Genomic DNA, 20962 nt, shown 5'->3' with positions numbered 1-20962 from the left:
GATTACAGAGAATGAGAGAATGAGGGCTCAGGGGAGCCGTGCGAGGATACAACGCACCGCGGCCGGGACCCAGCAATCGCGCTGATTCGCCCGATCACCCGGGGAGGGGGTTGGATGGTAAGGAACAAGGAAAGAGGCGCCGCCGCGATAAGGAGCCCGACGACGCCTCTGGGGTAGGGAAAGGGTTGGAAGGGAAGGGACGGGGTAAAACTCCTTACCGCTATAGGAGCGGAAAGGGCCCACTTACACTACAATAGGGATTACAATAGGGTTTATGGATACAATGAAAGTTAATAGGTCTGCAGAGAATGAAAGAGGGAAGTTCGATGTGGGATAGGGCGAAGTGATTCTTCAAATGCATAATGTGATTCTACCTTAACCGGTAAAATAAAGAGTACTTTCCCATTCTAATGAGTATTTATTCTATCTCCATAAGTACTTTCGACTCTTATAAAACCTTTCAATTAAATTTTCGAGGCACCACGACGTGGGAGGTACAACGCTTAGCGATCAGATGGAAGCTGCAGCGACTAAATTCACGCCTGAGCCGGAATTAGTGCACGCCCGCCACTCACTGGGGCCAATCAGAGTGCGAGGTTCCTGTCAACGGCAGATCGTGATTAGCGAGGATACCGGTGGCGGCCGACTGTCGCAGCCGTTGATTGATTGCATAGGCAACTTGCGAACCCTGGCACGGGTGGCAGGATAATATGGAGAAGAGATCCGATGGTCGAAACCTCAACAGCACGGTGATGCAGAATACCACGCTCCATTGGGCTCAAAGCGAGATAAGTTCTCGCTTCCAAACTTTCGGCTCCATACAGTTTGTTAAACTCTTACGGATTAATTAATGAGCCTCTAAGGCCCCACCGAGAAACCAGCCTACATATAAGCCCCACTTACAAAATGGGCTACGAAAGACATGCCTATGAAGCGTTTAGTTCCCGATTTTCAGTCCGTAATGTGTGAAGCGCACTTTTCAGGAAGAAAGGTCATAATACCCTGACACCTCAAACTCATTCTGAATACTAAATTAACTCATAAGTCATCCTATTTTTGATGGCAGAATAATTTTTAAAGACAAAAAAGCATTGAAATAGATCAGTAACAAAATTTTCATAGGAAAATCAAGTCGACTTGGCCACTAACACAAACATTTTTCACGAGCAATAACCCCTGGTTGAAGCAAATGTTTTCAGGTAAATCTATCATTATTAAAAGGTATTCTATCCGTCAAGCTACATGTAGTTGGAACATTTTGCTGCGCATTACGCCTTGTCCCCACTCCCTCATTGAAATTCCTCATTTTTCACAGTTACGCCTTTTCATTCTATCCGAAAACCCTATTTACGAGCGAGAAATATGAAATCGAGTCCTCTTCGACTTGCGACATTGGTTACTTGAGATAGTCTATCGGTTTGGTATAGTTAACGCAAAAGATGAATTACCAATTCTACTCATCATCATCGTCTGACTCCACTTCCACATTTTATTTATTTCAATATTCCAGTAAAATCCAAACTACTCTTCCTGGATCTGAGGTGGGCGTTAAGCTCTGGCTACTCCGTGGCAACGGCGTTACTGTTTTTGGGGAATGCATTGGGTATCTCCAGCTTCTAGGGCTTAGAGTGGATCCTGAGGGTGGTCTATATGCGAACCACACACAGCTTTCCCATCCAATTTGCCTCGGGGGTGAATAATTCATGAGACACAGAGGGACACACCCACAAATGAAACTGGAGGTAAAGATGAAGCCGGCAAACATCCAGGATTCTTACATTTCCCACTAACACAACTCCTTCTTTCTCCAAAATAAAAAATCTCTGCATCGTCTCAATTGCACCTGATACGTACGGAGTCCTCCCTCCTCCAAACGCACACATGTTAATTGGTAGAAAAAGTAGGCGTTGCTACAAGAATGAATACAGCACCAACGAATAAAACTAGAAAGAAATTGGATGAAGGGGGAATAGAAAGAGACTGCGTAAGAGCTGTAACAAACACCGGATTCCTAGTTTCCGTAACTGTTGCGGACACCCGACATTTCTACATAGAATTCCAAAATTAAAAACGCATCATTGCGTTCCTGGGCAGCAAAATGGATCCTAATCCCTGTAGGTTAACAGCGAAGTATACTCTGCTATACGTCACGCGGTTACGAGCCCTTCCATTTCATTGGCCAGCACCGTTATCTATATTACGTTCCTTATATAAAGAATTATACGGGGAGAAAAATTTAAAATTTTTGTAAAGAGTACACGTGTAAATAAGTGCTAAGAAAGAAGTGAATTTGTGGCAAATGTATTAAAAAGTATTAAACCGGTTCCACCTTTGCAAGGGTTTCCATGGCTATATTCGGATTCGCAGACATTTCCCAGTTTAACAACGACCTTAAGGCAGTTGAGAGGAAAAGGACATGAAATAGTTCCTATTGGTATTTGTGGGAAGCAGCAGATATTTAAGGTCATTTGTACCATAAGTGAAGGGAGAGAAACCCGGCGACGACCTGATATTCACTGAGGGTGCCATGAGGATACACGACTTAACGGCCCCTCCGACAGAGGGAATATTCATTGTATAATCACACCGTTTTCAGTATTTACAAGGGCGAATCGAATCAGATTAAGGGTGGACGATAACGCCACGAGGGTACGAATCTATTGTAAATCTACATGTTACCGGGTCGAATATCACTTGAGCCACGAGTGTTAGTAACGTTTTGGAGAGCCAGCCTCCATGACAACAAAATGCCTTTTGGCGTTTCTGAGATCAGTGGAACTAGGAATATGATTTGGGGGGTCGGGGTAGCCTCAGGGGGCGACCCCCCCTGGCACGGGGAGGTCTGAAAAAATATTTGAAAAATGGCATGCCTGGAATATAATTTATACAATTTTGGCGCTTAAAATTTAACTTTAAGCAGATGCAGTTATTATATATCAAAACTACACAATAGTTTAAAAAAATTATTTCTCTGAGGCTTTGGAGGGGGGGGGGAGAATCTATCCCCTCATCCCCCCCATAGTCGCACCACTGTCTGAGACTACAATAACAAACTTATGCAAAGAATTATCAACCAAACGAAGTCAGCATCGGCCGTCACGAGCCAATACAAATCAACATATCAGACGTGTGTGTAATTTTATCAGTGGTCTCGCCTCATCGCCGCGTCTTAGTATGAAGCATCAGTGGTCCAGTGGTAGAATGCTCGTCTGCCACGCGGCGTGCACCAGACGATGACGTGCCACGTCGAAACCTAGGTCGTACATTAAAGATTTACGTGGAATTACAAAGTTTTCATTACTTATCATTGTAATAAGTAGATTCCATAAAGTCACGCCTGAAACAACTAATTATACAAATCAACTGTGATGGATGGAAAATTATTATCCATACTACGAACACCAAAAAGCAATGCGTTGTCTTCACGCGTATTTAAAAGGATTTCCCAAAGATCATTCGATGCATGATATCAATTATTCACACTCTAGTCGTGAAAATTTCAAGATCGCCGATGACTTAAAATTAAATGAAAATAAATAAGAAATACCAATAACGCGATTCATCATCATCACTGGTCAACAATCCTAGGATTGGTTTGACGCAGCTCTCCACTCAGTTCTCCTATCAGCTAATCTTTTCACTCCTACGTATTTCTTCTCTTTCACATCTCTCTTTACTTGTTCCATATATTTTGTTCGAGGTCTTCCTTTTCCATTCTTGCCTTCCACCTGTCCTTCGACGATTGTCTTCATCAGGCCATCATGTCTCAAGATGTGGCCTATAGTTATACCAAAATTAAAAACAATTATAATTTCGTCTTCATTTATCGAAAGAATTGTAGGACGTCTTTTCTTACAATTAAGTTGACGGACACGCACATTCATCCATATCCTGATTGAAAGGATATCCAACCAGGTGGGATTCGAAACCGCGACCCGTAAATTAGCAGGCTAGGAGTCGACCCATCCGCCATCGAAACCGGTAAAAAAAGTTGCATCGGCCGGGAATCGAACCCGGGCCGCCCGCGTGGCAGGCGAGCATTCTACCACTGAACCACCGATGCTCCTCCTTTACGAACGGCGATGAGGCGACAACACTGATAAAATTACACACACGATTATACATCACCATTAGCCATTCTACTAGGCATTATACCGCTATATCCCTTTCCGTTATACACGCAAACGACACAACAGTCATTATCAAAAAGATAGACAGTATCGGAAGACGGTCGTTTTCATTTAAAACCGAACAAATGTTTAACTTAAAATTTCAGCGGATAATGGGATCGATGGTAATGCATCTCAAAATTCAAAATATAGAGAATGAAGATATTTGACGGTGCTAGCACAATTTCCACATGATACCTAGCGATTAAACTCGCAAAACTAATTTATCTGGGAATAAAGACTCCTGGAAAATATTTCTACGAAAGTGACTGGGGTCACTCGTTCTAATCACGGAGAGGACGTACAAAATTGGCTATGCAGAAGGCCCACCAACGGGGAAATTAGCGGAAAAATACCCTCCATACTACTTCATAAGCAAGCCTTTCACGTCTACATGCCCAATTTCTCCCCCAGAATGGGCACTGCAAGTACATAATTAATGCTATCTCCATAATGAATCAACTTCCAACATTTCCAACTCGTGAGAGCAAATCTTCCTCGGCTAAAGTTACTCTGAGAAGACAAACATTTGCCTTGATCGATCCACTTGGGTTCTGGTTTAATCTCACCCACCATAGCAGTTCTCCACGAGGTCAATTTTACCACTGAACATTAATGACTGACAATTATGATTCACCATATCTCCATTAAATTGCATGGCATGAAACGGTAAATATTCATCGTAAAGAATAATGTCATTATTAATTCTTTACAATAAAAATAGCGCTCAATAATACCAAATATCTTTCTTTAAATTGCAATTCCAGGTCCAACTCAATCTCCAAGGACAAATCTATTTTTTAATGTATATTCACGAGAAAAACCAGTTCTGAGTATTGTATTATAAATAATTCTTCTATTTCCACGTACAGCCAGGAAAATTTATCGCCGCACTCCAGATCTCTAATTCGTAGGAGCTAACTTAGCATAACCTCAAATAATGCTAAATGATCTAGCAATAAAAAAGTCAATGCAATGAAATAGAGGAAAACAATATAGGATTCTAAATCTTGTAATAACTAAAACACTCGCTAAAAATGTTGTCAGGAGTTTATGATAGGATTCCTCGCAAATATAGTTATCTCCGTGAGCCCACGATATTTACCCAAAGCCCAAAGCATGGTCGAGGTAATAACACTCACCACTAATTTTTCAGATTCGAACATCTGGAACTAACTAGACAGACCAAAATCGAGGGAAATACTCCATCCGCCGTGAAGGAGCACCCACAAAATCCATCACGTTAAACATAAACCACATACTGCTGCTACAGAACAATTCACCAATTTGACCGAACTAGCTGATTTGCAAAACGTCATTATGTATTACGCGCAAAAAGGTTGGAAAAGCAATTGCTAAAATTATTAAATGTTATTAATAGTTTGTAATTTATCATTTGTTATTTGTTGCCTTTAATATTATTATTATTTATTTATCATCTATTGATGAAATAGTTCCATACAATGATTATTAGTTTCTAGGTGTGTAACCTCTGACAACGTGCTATTGCTGTTTAGTAAATATTTGGAAAATATTGTGGGAATTTAAACACGAAATAACTAAACCAGCAAGCACATTTCAACACAAAATACTAAGAGAAACCACAATTGTTAAGGATTAACTTACTATAGACCGCATATTTGGTATATATACAAAATTACCAGGTTATTGTTTTTTTGCAGCAGCATATGCAATATGATGAAGCTATATTGAGGCGATAATATTCCATTAAATTAAATATTAAACAGGAAAACAGCTTAATTTTTGTCTATCAAGCGTTCCTATCCTTCCAGGCCGCCCTGGAGACACCCCCCCCCCCCCCGACGCGCGGCATTCAGCGCTGCTCTGGCGCCACCAGCTACAAGCGCGGAGAGTGTGGGAACTTTAGAGAGAAATCGCCACCTGGGATGCGAATCGTTTGGCGGCAGATGCAGTGGCGCCTCGGGCGAGGTGTGCGGCGCTCACTCACGCAACAAAACGGAGCTAACTACACAGGTGTGCCGTCAGAAGAGGAGAGTATGAAAAATGGGGCAAGAAAAACCCATTCCCGCATTTCACTGAACTGACTTGTAACATGTATTCAAAGATTGATTCACCAATGTAAGCGAATACCCCATGAATAATAAAGTTTAAACGTGATGTATAAAGAACCTTAATTTAAAAAAATTAAACTATCTGTAATTTAGAAATTATTCGGTAGGTAATTCCGGTAAAAATCCAATCGAGATAATGTTAGCGAAAATTTTCCTTTCTATTAGAATAAAAGTCGATAACACACATGAAAGTCAACAACAAAATTGACTCATAACCCAATGTTTCGCAGTATGCGTTGAAATGATATTACTACCGCAATTTGTCAATGACTCACCTTCTAGTGACTAAGACTATAATAGATGGTTTTTGAGACATTGAATAGAATTTGTATGCGGCTAACATTTCAAGACGGTTTGAACTTGGGGCACAGGGAAGACAGAGCTAGATTAGGCAGTGAATGTTATTTGAGTGACTATGACAAATATATTACGGGGATAGTGTGACAGTAATTCGGAATAAACAACTTTTTCTTTCACCCTCTTTGCTATTCATTCAGCATTTCGAATCGCATCTATGGCAAAAGATCCACTTCAACTTCGAAATTCAGTTAAAAGTAAGGCCCAAGATGGCGATGAAAACATCCTACATAGATTTGCGATGCGATTCGAAGAATGGGTAAAAATAGAATGCATACTGTCAATTTAATGCACCAAGAATTACAACGTCCAATGCATAACGAGGAATTTATTACATTCGGGGAATGCTAGATTTCAAGGGGTTGCTAAATTATTCGAAAGGCATCGGAGGGTCTGATTAGCTACATCACGCCGAGGATCTCCTCTCTGATCACGCCCAAACCAGAGCCGCAATCGATAGCAAAATGATTAATTCTTCGCGTGAGGCAATTGACGAGTTATTCACTCCAAATTACAAATAATATCCAAGAGGTTAATGGCGCAGGGGGCGCAGAAGTTCTGGGATATTTTTCTGCTGTAGTCCTAGTTCATTATTGCGCGAAAATGACAACAGAATATGTAGACGGGCAAAAAACTGCACCAAACACTTCGAACCTGAAGACGCCAGCTGCAACGCCACCGAAGCTGTCGTCATGAAGATGAATCGACGCGGAGGTCAACCCGAAAACTTTACTACGCATGACAATAGAATAATAATACATCCTGGCAGGAGGCAACATAATATGAGGTGAGGAGGATTTAAAGAAGATGACGAGATTCCTACAGGACTTAAAATTAACATTAAAAAGTGATTTTAAAAAAGAAAATGCGATACAACAAATAATTGATAAAAACGGACTGCCAAGGTAAATTTCCCGAAAGATGGAGCAGCATACCCGAGACGATGCTAAAAGTGACACCTCAGAAGACAATTACACTACTTTTCACGGAAATGACAACTACATATTATTTAATATTCCGCTCTCAAAAAAAGACCCCTCCTTCCCCAGGCCCATCCCATATCTTTGCTCTTTATCTCACTACAAGCCGCTCACCCCTCGCGTAAACAGCCCCGATCTCTCGCCCTACGTTCACTGCGTCCTTTCGCCTCTTTTGTCTCCTCTTAGCCCCTCGGTTTTTCCCTCTCATAATCCACACTTTCTTCATCGCTCCAGACTACCTCTAGCTCGAAAATTCAGGCCGTGGAAAGTACTATTTCTTTAGCAATTCCTTTTCTACCGATATGTCTCCATGGAGTACTTGAGATGCATTCCCGGAGTCCCCCCTCCCTTCATGGACTTCCCTCTTATATCTCTCCTCCCCGCCAAGTACTCGCTCCATCCATACCTTCTGTCTCCTCCTTAGCTCATCGATAATTCCGCACACTTATGCCCTATTCCTTCTCCCAGAGCTAAACCTTGTAAAAAAATCCGTTTACCCTTTCTTAAGAACATTTTTCAACAGAGTTCCGAAAATATTCATTCTCCCGCCCTTTCTCCTCCTTCCTAGTGTAGTCCTCCTTCCCAGGGACATTAATTAAGCCAATACACCACTCACTTTTACTGCTTCTCCCGGCTATTCCCCGCACCTACTATCTGTGATTATATATCAGTGCTCATGTTCAAGTGTCTTGCACTTGAAGGTGGCTCTGTGAGCTGCAACTAGTGGCCTGTTATAAAAATAAAAAAGTGGAAAGGTGCTGAAGTCTTTCTATTGTGGGTACCATCCCCTTTATTACGCCTGAACACTTCAATACTATCACTGGAGATATTGCAACCTAACAAAACACAACAAAAGAAGGTTGTGGAAACAAGTATATAGCTAAGCATCAGCGTAAAAATAAAATACATTTCGGCAGATACATGACGCAAGTTTTTGGAGAAACTGAGTAGATCAGCGAAATTTTACGAAAAAAGCCATGAAATAAATACTGCTAAACTTGGATGACTGGACCGTCCAACTTGTTCACTCAAAATTAAGGCTAATTGTTTAGGCCAATACATACTATAAAAAAATGTACTTAAGGTGCGTTAAAATAAACTTAAAAGAGTTATAAGCTCGCGAGAGCACCCTTCGTCCGTACAAACTGCAGGAATATAACTCTAAAGTTCCTCATGTTCATGCGTTTCAATGTCTGTAACACGTTTCTTCTATCTTTGGCTCACAGCGTGTGCCGCGACCGCGGTCAACACCTCTTTGCACGTGGCTTCGCTCCTCACGAAGAAAAATGGACAAAAAACGCTCGCAGGCAGGTGTACGGAGGTCACTTTACTGAGGAGAGGTTCAGAATTGCAGCCTTCTAGACCGTGTATAGCAGAGTCGGAGAGGAGATATCCAACGCGATAGTAAGCTAAGCATTCCACCGATTAAGGTAGTTTTCCACGAAGTACTAAAGAAGCATTTTGGGATCCTCCCCTTCTTTCAAGATCCCTTCTTCAATTCACAATAAGATCTACTCCCTTTCATTCTATCTAAAATCATATTCGCTTCTTTCCTAAGCCTCGTTTACCCAACATTCTACCCTCTAACACTGTTTGCAACATCCCCTCCACGCTAAGTACTTGTCAAGCCCCATCCAAACTCTCTGTTTCCTCCGTGTCTCATCTACTAGTAGAAGCTCTCTCTCCCCACCCACCATGCCCTGCACTCCGACGTTCCCCATAGTGATAAGGTTCCGCTTATTAAAATGCAAGGGCTTAGCTTTACGAAAAGAGAGTGAGTAGGTGAGAATCCATTTCGAAGTTAAGAAGAGAAAATGAGAGAAAGGGTGTTGAGAAGCCATCGTCGTTAAGGAGACAATACTAGAGACTAGAAACACAATGCCTCCATATCAGATTCGGACTATCGGAAAAGGGTGAAGTTAAAAGCTAGAGTAAAAAAACCTCAACGGAAGCAATAACCATAACATTGGACAAGCGATCGAATCTGATTCACAATGTCAACCTAACACACAGCAAGCCGCCTCAATAGCCGCCAAAGGGGGTTACACAGATGTTAAACGAATTAGGCTGTGAACTACTAGAGACTCGGAGGCTGCACGCTAGGCTTAGATAACTTGAGCAATCGAGAATAGATATATTATAGATCGACACCGAGAATACCATGTTAGAACTCCCCAGCATATAATTCTATTAGCTCTAAATATAATCTCAAAAAATGTAAGACTAATGAAATAGAAACAGTATGTGAAGAATATCAAGACGGGGATGGATCGGGCAGAGAACAACGCATGTTCAAATGGCAATACCGGGACGAATGATACAGCAATCAGAAAAAGAAAGGAGAGAAGGTTTATAAATAAAATCATATTATCGATGGTTGATGGAGATTTTAAAATGCTTAGCATTGTACTTTTCATCATATTCAAAGGTATGCTTTTATAATAAAAAAATAAGTACCTACCCAGTAATGTACTCAATCATTAATCCATTTATCCCGCTAAATGCAAGTAATGAGAAACTCGATTGAGGAACAAACGCACTGGTGATATGACAAGAAGTTATACCAAACGATTACCGAATGATGAAGGGCCTTAAAAGCGACAATTCCTTGCACTTAATATTTCACTCTGAACTCAGTGAAACCACACTCGTTTTTGAATTTGAACATGAAATTTTCTGCGCCAAAAAATTAAAAAGCAGTCATCTCTATTCATACTTGACTGTGGGGAACAATATTTTTGTGGTCGGTGGAAAGACTATTAGGGGAATGCCTCAGGTATTAGTGGTGGTAAACCAGATTCAATACATTCCAGAGGGAAAACCAAAAATAATCTCTCTTTCTTCTAAGAACTGCAGACCTAATCTCCTTCAATAATTCTTCAGCATGCATGAGTGGTGCATGGCAAAGGTTAGAAAAACATGAGCTATATTCTAAAAAAAAAACTTTTATAATATTTGGCCCAGCGCAATTATAGAATTCCAGCTATTGGCCATAAATTGGCCCATTACTTGGAGACACACACGAATACAAATGAAAAGAAATCATGAATCAATTATGCTATCAGATGCCATCTGGTGACGAAAGAAATACAACTAGAGAATAAATGCTAGCGGGTACGAACACCAACGTTCGTGGGACTTTCTCAAATGGAATATGCGGCTAAATATCAATGCAAATTGAAAACGGCTTGAACCTTCAAACCATTGCTAAGAGAGTCAAAGGTGTACATGCAAAAACTAGGGTGAAAGATCACATCGGAATCAAATTCCAGTTATTCAAAACACCCCACCTGTGTCCATACCCATATTGTATAACTTTCTTCTGTTCACATATTATATAACATGATTCTGCCTGTTACTCTTCATTCTAAGACCCTGTTCTCTTCTTTCCGCTTACACTATTCCTTTTACAACGCTTTGTAGCTTTCCTTTGCAACTCAGTACTCGCTCTTCCATACCACCTCATTATCTCTTATCCAGCAGCCAACTCCACTCACCCATCATGCCATATGCTTCCTTTTTTACTCCGCACAGAAAATTGTTAAAATAGGACCTCGGAAAGTCAACGAGCTTCAATTAATACACAATTTAAGACGAAAAATCATCTATTGCTGTAGTTAAGGAAGCTCTATGACACCAATAATTAATTTCCGTAAAGTTGATAACACCGCAGGAATATTCAATCAATGAATCCCGAGGGCAGTCGTTCGACCTACATCAAACACTATGCCAGGTTACTTCCGAAGTTGAACAACGGGGATGAGATCTGCGTTGCGGGAGAAATACGCTTCAGGAAGCGATAGAGAAATGGTGGGGTAGGTATAGTCAAGAGAAAGGGAAGGGGAAAAGACCAAAAACTCACTTAAACCTCTCTCCCGCGTATGTTTGCCGCCCCATGGTGTTTGTTGTAAGATTGTACATACCAAATGCAAATATAGTTCTTAGTCGGTGTTAGACCCTCAGCCCCGGGACGTGTTAACACGCCCCGTAAAGTTTACGCGGCGAGACACTGGTCTATACCGGTGGTTAATTAACACACCCCGCTACTACCTGCTTTACACGCCTGCCTAGCCACGTACAAAGTGGAGAGGATAATGGAAGAGGATCACTCCACCCATACTCCTTTAAAAGACCTTTCAATGTGGAAAATTACCAACAGGAACGATGCCTGAGTATTGTTCACACAAACTGGCGACACGCTCCTATCGGAAAGTCAAGAGATAGAAAATACGTCTTTCACTACAAATAGAAGATTGTTACTCGATTTTCTTAGCAGTAAGAATTAGTTTTTTAACCAAAGGCAGTAATTACTTTAAAATGAGGATCGATTCCTTTCGCGGCTGCTTAACTTGAAGCTCCTCTGATTAATCCTATATCATGGAAAAAAGGCAAACGATACTATTACATTTTTAACTCTAATTTAAAAAGCACAATATTTTCGATCTCAATCCATATTTTTCTATTATGTCACTTCGGAAAGGATCTGGAAAATAAAATGTTAGCTTATACGAGAAGAATTTTACATCGAGGACAACGAATAAATTTAAGTCATGCCAGATGACTTATGAAATTCATTGCAAAGGAAACAAATTAAGTAACCATCAAAATTGTACACAGAGTCCTGGGATATCCTACAAGATCGAAGACAAATACGATAATAAAGACTTGTCCACATGAGCAACTGATGAGCAGGGAATATAGTTTTGCGGGTCCTTCTGTACGAAGTATTCCAGAAACTTCATGCCAAGTGCCTTTAAGGGAACACAATATTCATCTATTCACCGAATGGCTATTTGGAGAGCGAAAAGAGATGCATTTTCACTTGACTTTTACACTCTACAGACCTTGTTGTAATCAACCCAACCAATGTAATGTTGGTAACATTTCCGTTACGTTTGAGAGCTCGATTCACATAATTAATGGTTGAATGAATCAGTAACTTTTTTTCCTTCCGCAGTTGTTTCCATAGTTTATTCATATTTACAACCTTTTAAATCAATCGCTTCCATTGTTACCGAAAAAATATATTTAATGAAGGGCACAAATAGTTTTATTCTTTTGAGATATCGACTCCGAAAGCTGAAGTAAACCAGAATCCCGGAAAACTTAGGATCCTAAATAGTTCTTTGAAAAAGAAATATCGATGGCTAATTTCTAACAACACGTATCTAAAAAATAGCAACTTTTAGGTAGAGCAAAAAAACGATTAATATTTTTGATTGTACACTGAAATTAAAAACCAAAAGTTCATAAAACTGATCAAGAAGCATTCATTGACAAACAAAGAGTTGTTATTTGCTTGTATTTTGTTATTTTAAATGTTATTACACTTTGTTTAAGATACCTGTCTCAAACCGGCCAAATTTGAGATACGTGTTGTTAGAACCTAGCCATCTGCCATAGCCTAGTCAGATATGTAAAAATGCACCAATGTGCGGTAAGGAGCTGATCCGAATGGAGGCAGAAACGAGAGGAGATAACACGGCATACGAGTTGGGGAAGACGAATAAAGGAAGGCGACGTGCAGTGCTGGCCTCCAGTGACCGTTTGCGAAAGCTCAGTCGTCCTCAAGCAAATCTTGATGCGCTCCATGCGCTGCGGGTTTGAAGACTCCCCCTCCTTCCTCCCTCCCACCCACTTCACTCAAGCGACGCCTACTCGGAATAGGCGCCAAAGTCGAACAGCAGAGACAATTCCGAGAAGAAAGCCGTGCAAGCGGAGGGTCGGAAATCGCAGAGCAGAAGCGCTCAAGTTTTATTTCCAGGGATTGCTATGATTATAGGTACTCCACCAGCTGAAGGCAGGATAACATGGGCTATTATAAACGAATCACCCTGGACCACCTCCCTATGCAACATAGAGCCTAGCTCCACAATTCCCAATACGGCCAATACGCTTACATTCTATCTAAAAATCCTATTCTTCCTCCTACTCCTTGCCCGCCACATTCTTCACTCTAACAGTAGGATCCCCTTCCCGTAAAATTCTCGCTCCATCCAAACCTTATGCTAAAACATATTTAAAAGAATTATGAGTCCTAAAGCAAATTATGGGTATAATACTTCGCGATATTTTCATGGATGGGCAAACTCACACCTCGAAACAGTGATTTACGCTACACTATACAGGCAAATGACGATCTTTCTATTTAAACTAGCTCTCACCCCTCCATTGAACACTTTTAAACGCAAGACTTATTTTCTCATAAACGTTAAATCCTAGAAAGCACCATATAGGAAGTCCCAGAATCGAGCACACAGAAGATGATAAGATACTGCTGGAGATGATTTCTTCAACTATAAGAACTCGTGTCAACACAAAAAGATTAGACTATTTAAATCATTACTTGAAACTTAAAAATGCCATGACAATCAGAACATCAAATAATGACGGTGATCGATGAACGGACTCACCTCGGAGCTATTTCGTGATTAGTAAAGTAGAAGCGTAATAACAATCATGAGTGAAAATTGTTTGTAGCACCCACGCACTTTCAGATATATACCTACCTATTAGAAAGAACACCCACTAAATTTTCAGCACGAATGTTAAAACAACCACTTAAAAAGACAAAAATAAAAAACTCGACCTTTGTACATTAAACTTGTACTGGACTCCTACCACTACGATCTCGCAACAACAGACTTTTCATTTCCGTGGTAGAAGATATTGGATACCGTGTAACTGAATACTTAAAAAAGCAACAAGATTAATCCTTAGAGTGCTCAATGAGCACTCTAAGGATTCATGCTCTGCATGCATTGCATTCACTGCTCATGGCATCGAACACCATATCTGCGAACAAAAAAGTAGGCTTAGCGAGCACAAAAAAATTAATCCCCTCAAGTTTTCAATAAACACTCATCACTTTTCAAAAGCGTCGAAAGTCCAATGAAAAAACTACAGACAATAGAGGGGAGGAAACTTCCCATCACTTTTCAGGCGAAAATTTCACATGCTCTACAGGTGAGTCAAAGAGTGGAGATTATTTTCACTCATCCCAATACAAACAACCGCCGATAGATAACAGATCACTAATACAGGTAAACTACTTGTAGAGGCAGATTTACATAGACAACGATTGAAAATTTTTTATTGCCACCACTTTGTACGTACAATTGTACTCATTTCCACAACGTGAATGGTACATGATTTTATCATAAATAAGTCTTAACGTAAGTCCTTAAGAGGAAAGAGAGAATAATCATAAGCAACTAAGTAATTGGTAAGTAAAAATGCGGTGCTTTACGAGCTACGGAGTGGCATACTTCAACAGGTTTTTCTGAACTTCAGTGCCCGAGACCATTCACTATACTGTAAAACTAATCGTCAGCGGTCCCAACTCTTACGGTGAGTAATAATCAATGATATTTTTTTTACTGTTTTATTTATAGCTGAAATTTTGAACTGTATTCCAAGACGAGGTGCCTAATACTCCCTTTCACTTATGATCTTATAAGCGTTTACGTTTCTTACCATTTAAAGTCACGCTCCTTATCGGACTCTTCGCCAGCCTCTTCTTTAACTCTCGAAATAGGATCCTCTCGTAAAATCTCTCCTGTTGAAAATATCTGCCTTTGCCTACCGAGATAGTAACTGAGGATGCACATTAAAGGCTAGGGGAAAGTCTGATTTGGAGCGTAGCGCCGTACGAAATTGAAACATGAACACCGACGAATGAGGGTCATAATATTGTGGAGGCGTGTGAGAAGCATTTATGAAGGAGGATATCGAAGGTAAGCGGAAAAGTAACGTGGAAACTACCAGAGGAGCTAACCAGGAGCAGAGGCAGGGATGTAGATGGAGAGTATACAAAGGGAAGAGAGATGCCGATAACTGTGATGAACCTCTAGCAAATAACTTCAGCTCACGGAACCCCTGACACTATCATCCCAGTTTCTACGGCTAGGCGAACCACAATTACGAAGCAGGGAATTAGAGGGTATTACTGTTAATAAACAAAGGATTAAAGAAAATAAACCCTTGAAGATGCCCTTTTAAATTTTAAGCCCATTTAAAAATAGTTTTATATCCTTAGGAACGATGTTAAAAATTGCTATATTAGTTTACAGTCACCGAAAATATTACTGGCCTCGGTGGCAGCGGGGTGAAATCCTCGCCTATTGACCCATAAGCCATCATGAAGGTTCACGCTCCTTATCAAAGAAATAAAATATTATAAAGCCGGAATCGCGGGTTCTATTCCCACCAGGGTGGATTTCCTCACATCCAGGGTATGGATGCATGTGCGTGTCCATCAAATGAATTGAAAGAACAGACTGTATAGTCCAATATTCAATCGTTTCAGGCTTAATTTTGTGGAATAATGCTATATCCATGGTTAAAACACAAATGGTAATTTCCACACTATTTAATTTAACACCTAACGACCGACCATGGTTTCGAAAATTTGTGTCATTTTCAAGGTAATCCAATCCCACTCCCCTCACTCCAATTCCATATGCCCCCACCTCCTACCTTGGCCTGGGTATATACACCGAGAGAGTTTTTGTTGGATTAACTTGAAAATGACACAAAGTGTCGAAACCATGGTCGGTCGTTAAGTGTAAAATTAATATTGTGGAAATTACCATTTGTGTTTTAATCATGTCCTATATTCAGTTGATGAATATACACGAAACTATTATTATTTTAAAAAATGTGCTCACCATAGCTCTACTGTTATTGCACGGTAGCGGTACTTTCAGATTGGGGTAATATTATTTAAAAATAAATCCATCACAAAGCCTAAATTTCCGCTATGTAGATTATCAAATCATTCTATAGGTTACGTTAAGGTTCCATGACACGTTTTCCTTGGGTGGTTAATGAAATATTAACGAGTAAAATTTGCGCTCAACAGATTCTACTAGACCGCAAAATCTAGTTGTTCAATGCGATGACAGTAAACTAGCGACGTGACGGTAAATGCAAACCATTACACCCCGACCTGGGAATTGAAGAGCCAAGGCATTCCATTGCAGTCGCCATGAAGAGCATTCACCGATTTTCGCACCCTGTGTGAATTAATGGAAACCTCCATTGTTTGCACCGTTATTTTCCCCGTTGTCCGCTCTCCTCCGCACGGAGGCTGAAGTTTGCATTTCCTCGAATCGTCGGCGATGGCTGATGCGTTATCCCGCCCGTGCCACGAGAGCGAGGTCATAAAATCCATCACACCAATTCCTGGAGCAGGCTTTTGAGGCACAAAACCGACGGATTAGCAGAAAGGTCGATTAATCAAATGAGGCACACCAAACTACCACGACTGGAATACAATAGACACTCGCAAACAGCAGAATGAAATCATGAGACACTAGACCCGTTTCCGAAAGGTATCTAGGGTCAATTTATGAAAGAGGAGATGGTATTGCTTTGTGATCGGAGCAGCGATAATGTCACTGGGGAGGATCATGGATGAAAATAGAGGCCGTGGATAAGGATTTTAAGGTGAAAACTGCAATAGGGAAAAATGGCTATTTCAAAATAAGAAAATTTATTCAATAGTTGCATTACCATGAATATCTACATGACGTTGAATATTCTCGTCACCGTCCACTCTCCATCATTCAATGCTTTATCTCGTTATCATATTTTTTAAGATGATAACGAGATTAAGATTTTTAACTACATCAACGTCTACATACTACCCCGCAAGCCGTCTCAATATGCGTGGTGCAAGGGATGTTAGAACACCAGCCGTTACACATAAAAAGGAAATGCTCTGGCAAAATTACGCCTAGCATTTATTAAAGTCCTCTATTGTGCGGAGGAAAAACAAATTCCCATACTTATCCGTTCGACAAAATATAGCTGTCGCCTAGATTTGGGGGAACAAATATAGAACGTTCTATGACAGAATGGAATGTCGATCAAAAGAACATAATTCGCTGGAAAAGGAAGTCTTAAAAAAGATGATAACGAGATAAAGCATTGAATGATGGAGAGTGGACGGTGACGAGAATATTCAAATAGAGAAACATTTTTACCATAAGAATTCCAGAAAAAATACACGGGATATTTTTTTATATGATGGAGTTAAGCTATATGTTGATATAAAAGGAAAAATGAAAACTGAGATTGGAGACCTTCAGATGTGAAAACAAGAATAGTAATAGTCAACTCTTTCTGGAGAGATATCGTGGACTAGCATATCAAATTATATATATAAAGATATCGTGATGCACACTTAATTTATTTCACAGCTCTAATGCACGTGTTTCGATATGCTTGCAATCATAAATGAGTGACTGATAATGACTGCAAGCCAATTGAAATAGGTGTAATAGAGCTTTGAAATAAAAGTAAGTGGGCAGCATTATATCCTTTTTTATCATTTACAAAGGATAGTCATGCCGAACTTCAAGCAAACCGAACATACAACCAAACATAATGAACATACACAAACTATAATAAATGCCTCCTCTAATCCCTGGACAATTGTTTCGACGTGTGAAGCCAGCATGAAGGTTCACGCCCCTTACCAAAGGAATAGAATGTTATATAGCTCGGGAAGTATGGGGAGGGGAATTCGGAGGATCATAATAAACAAAATGTTGCGAGGGACTGCTTTGAAAGAGGAGAGGGAAATTAAAAAGGGGTGAAAGGTGTAGGCTAGGTATATGAGGGTGATTGAAATCTCGCAACCTCGCTATAAGGCAATAAAAAATGTTATGGCACTTACTTCAAGGGTGTTGAGGCTACGAATTAGTACATACAGCAGGAGAGAGGAGTCGGTAAAAGAAGAATTCATACGCAATCATGTCGCCTTACACACCATATTAGATTGTACCACTACCATAAGGATTAATACATAGACAGAACGAACGTTGTTTGCAAACAAAAACAGCGCTGAAAGGAGCTTCACACCTGGCTGGGGAGGAAAATTATTATTTTTTTTCTTTTAGTCCAGCGCTGCATGTCGGAGGCAAAAAAACCCATTAGTTTCGGAATTTAGCCATAACATGGGCGAGAGATACACTATGGTCTACCGTGCTGACGGAAAAAAAATGAAAGCTAGCACAACCATAAGGATTTATAAAGCGAAACCGGGTTTGAGTCGGCAAAGAATAACTCATTCGCACAAACATTGAATTTTATTTCACCCGAGTATTTAGTTTTAAATCGTGAAACAAATGCCCGACAGTGAAGGGAAAGAAGGTGATGCCATTCATATGCGAGACAAGGACCCGGTGGATAAGCCATGTCATAATAAACAATGATTACGTGTGCAATATGATGGAATACATTGAATGAAACATCCCACGAGGAAAACCAAGAGATAAAGAACCTACGGCGGGTAAAGAAGGACGCAAGGAAGAAGAATATCTAGGAGCTAAAGGAACTACCACGAGAGGTAGTCTCTGAATTGGAAGAAAATAGAGGGCTGCAGTACACCAATCCTACGAATGCAGCAATATGAATGGATAAAAATGGGTTTAGAAAAATGATAGGAACACATGAAGCGCGTCAAAAAGTGAATAATATCTTAGTACATTAAAAACCAGATGTTTATTCCCGAACTTACCCCTGACGGGGTATGCATCCAATTACGCTTGGTTTATTGCCGTATAATAAATTTGCAGGTTTATTGCAGCTATAGTTAATTTAATTACTCAAAAACTCAATAATTAACGAAAGTACATGGGCAATCGAGTTTTATTCATTGTCTACTGATACGCTCATTGCTTAGACGCAGTTACTATGCATCATTACGAGTGGCATATAAAGGCAGAATGTAGAGAACACGCTTTAACTCGTGACTCGTCGGCAATGAGTTAAAAGCATATAATGCGAATATTTTCCTCTAGACAACTAAACCATGGGAGATGAAAATATCTAAAATGTTCACTGAAGAGGAAACTAACAGATATGGTTGATGGAAACAGAAAAGCAAATGTTTACGCGCACACATTCAGTAATTGAATTGTCGTTTTGTATCCTCAAATTCCCAGTCGGAAGACTTTCTACTGATTGCCTCTCCATTTTTTTTAGTTTATAACAATTTACTACCCCCATTTTTACCACGGCATAATTTTCAGGCCTTAATTGAGGCGTGGGAATTGATGAGGGCAGTTTTGGAGACTTGGTGCTTTAGGTTTTCGGGAAGTCAGCATATATTCTGTTTCCCGGAATGATTTAGAAAAGCTTTTAGATTTATGTTTACATATTAGATTGCAGAAAAGCTACTATGTTATCTCAAACCAACACTAATTAAAATCCCGTGGTGGTGGCGAAGCCAAAATAACAGAAAGAATAATATGCGGGGAGCGATACATCGCTTATTTCCCGTTTTACCGAGAGCGGGAAACTCTAAAGAAATAAGTAACATTACGGAGCCAAGATACGCTACTAATCCTAACCTTTGCATCACAAACTAACGGTATGATGAGATTGGTGAGGATAGAACTCACGCCAGACTAAGCCACAGGCGTGTGACATCGCACAGCTATGGTGAGAGTTTCTTCCCTGTGCCACCTCGGACGTAAAGAAATTTTTCTAGGGTGTCCGAAAGGCTTAACACCGGAATTAAACCAAGTTCCTTCTATCAGAACCCATAGGAGCACCACACACCCAATGCTTGCATACGACAATCTATACATGACCGTGTCCAGATTTCACCGATTCAATATTCCGCAACGCTTCCCGAAAACACCCGTCATTCGTAATAGAGCCTTACACAGGATGTTATTATTACAGTATTCTACCGAATATGGTAGGTGTCTATGGAGTACTTAGTAAGCATTATGGGAGCATCCCCTTCGATCAAGCAATTCCCTCTTCAATTCACAATACTCACCTTATTTTATCCAAAAATGCTACTCTCTTCCTTCCTCTCCCTCGTTTAGGTACCTAACATTCTACCCTCTAACACTGTTTTCAGCATCCCCTTCCCGCTAAGTACTCTGTCCATCCGTACCTTCCGTCTCCTCAGGATCTCATCTAAAAGCTGCCTCTTACATAAGATATAAAATTTGGAAAAAAATAAAAAATTAGGGTTCTATCTGTATACTTTTCCTTGAATACATCGAAAATCGTAAACCTGTATTAACTGGATGAGAATGGAACGTGTAGAAGCATGCAAAATAGGGGAGTCCTGCGTTCTCCTCCAACAACATCGTATCGGGCGCGGGAAAAAGGCGCTCGGCGCCGCATCAGGAAATCGCGAAGTTGGTTTCGACGTTGTACGAGAGATGGCGACACTTGAATCCTGGGGAGTGCGCAGATTTCGGGGCTGCGGGGAGGGGGGAGGTGGGAGGGGGAGAATACATAGGCGAAGGGGTGGGAAGGGAAGCTTTCCCGCTCCTTGAATGAATGGAGATATCCGAAGGTTTTCGCGGACGGCTTCCGGTGGAGCCGAATA

The 20962-nt window shown here is 40.5% G+C and overlaps 1 protein-coding gene and 1 non-coding gene across 2 annotated transcripts in view; both read right to left on the bottom strand.

Annotated features, from left to right (window-relative positions):
• LOC124162118 (neurogenic protein mastermind-like) overlaps positions 1 to 20962 on the bottom strand; it is a 592489-nt gene that overhangs the window by 366929 nt on the left and 204598 nt on the right. The window lies entirely within an intron of this gene.
• On the bottom strand, positions 3993 to 4063 carry Trnag-gcc. Its single transcript has one exon. It is a non-coding gene; the product is annotated as a tRNA-Gly (tRNA).

The sequence above is a fragment of the Ischnura elegans genome, chromosome 7 (genome assembly GCF_921293095.1).
Source record: "Ischnura elegans chromosome 7, ioIscEleg1.1, whole genome shotgun sequence".
Classification (NCBI taxonomy): domain Eukaryota; kingdom Metazoa; phylum Arthropoda; class Insecta; order Odonata; family Coenagrionidae; genus Ischnura; species Ischnura elegans.
Note: the sequence above shows the minus strand (reverse complement) of the source record. Positions and strands in the feature narration are given on the sequence as shown.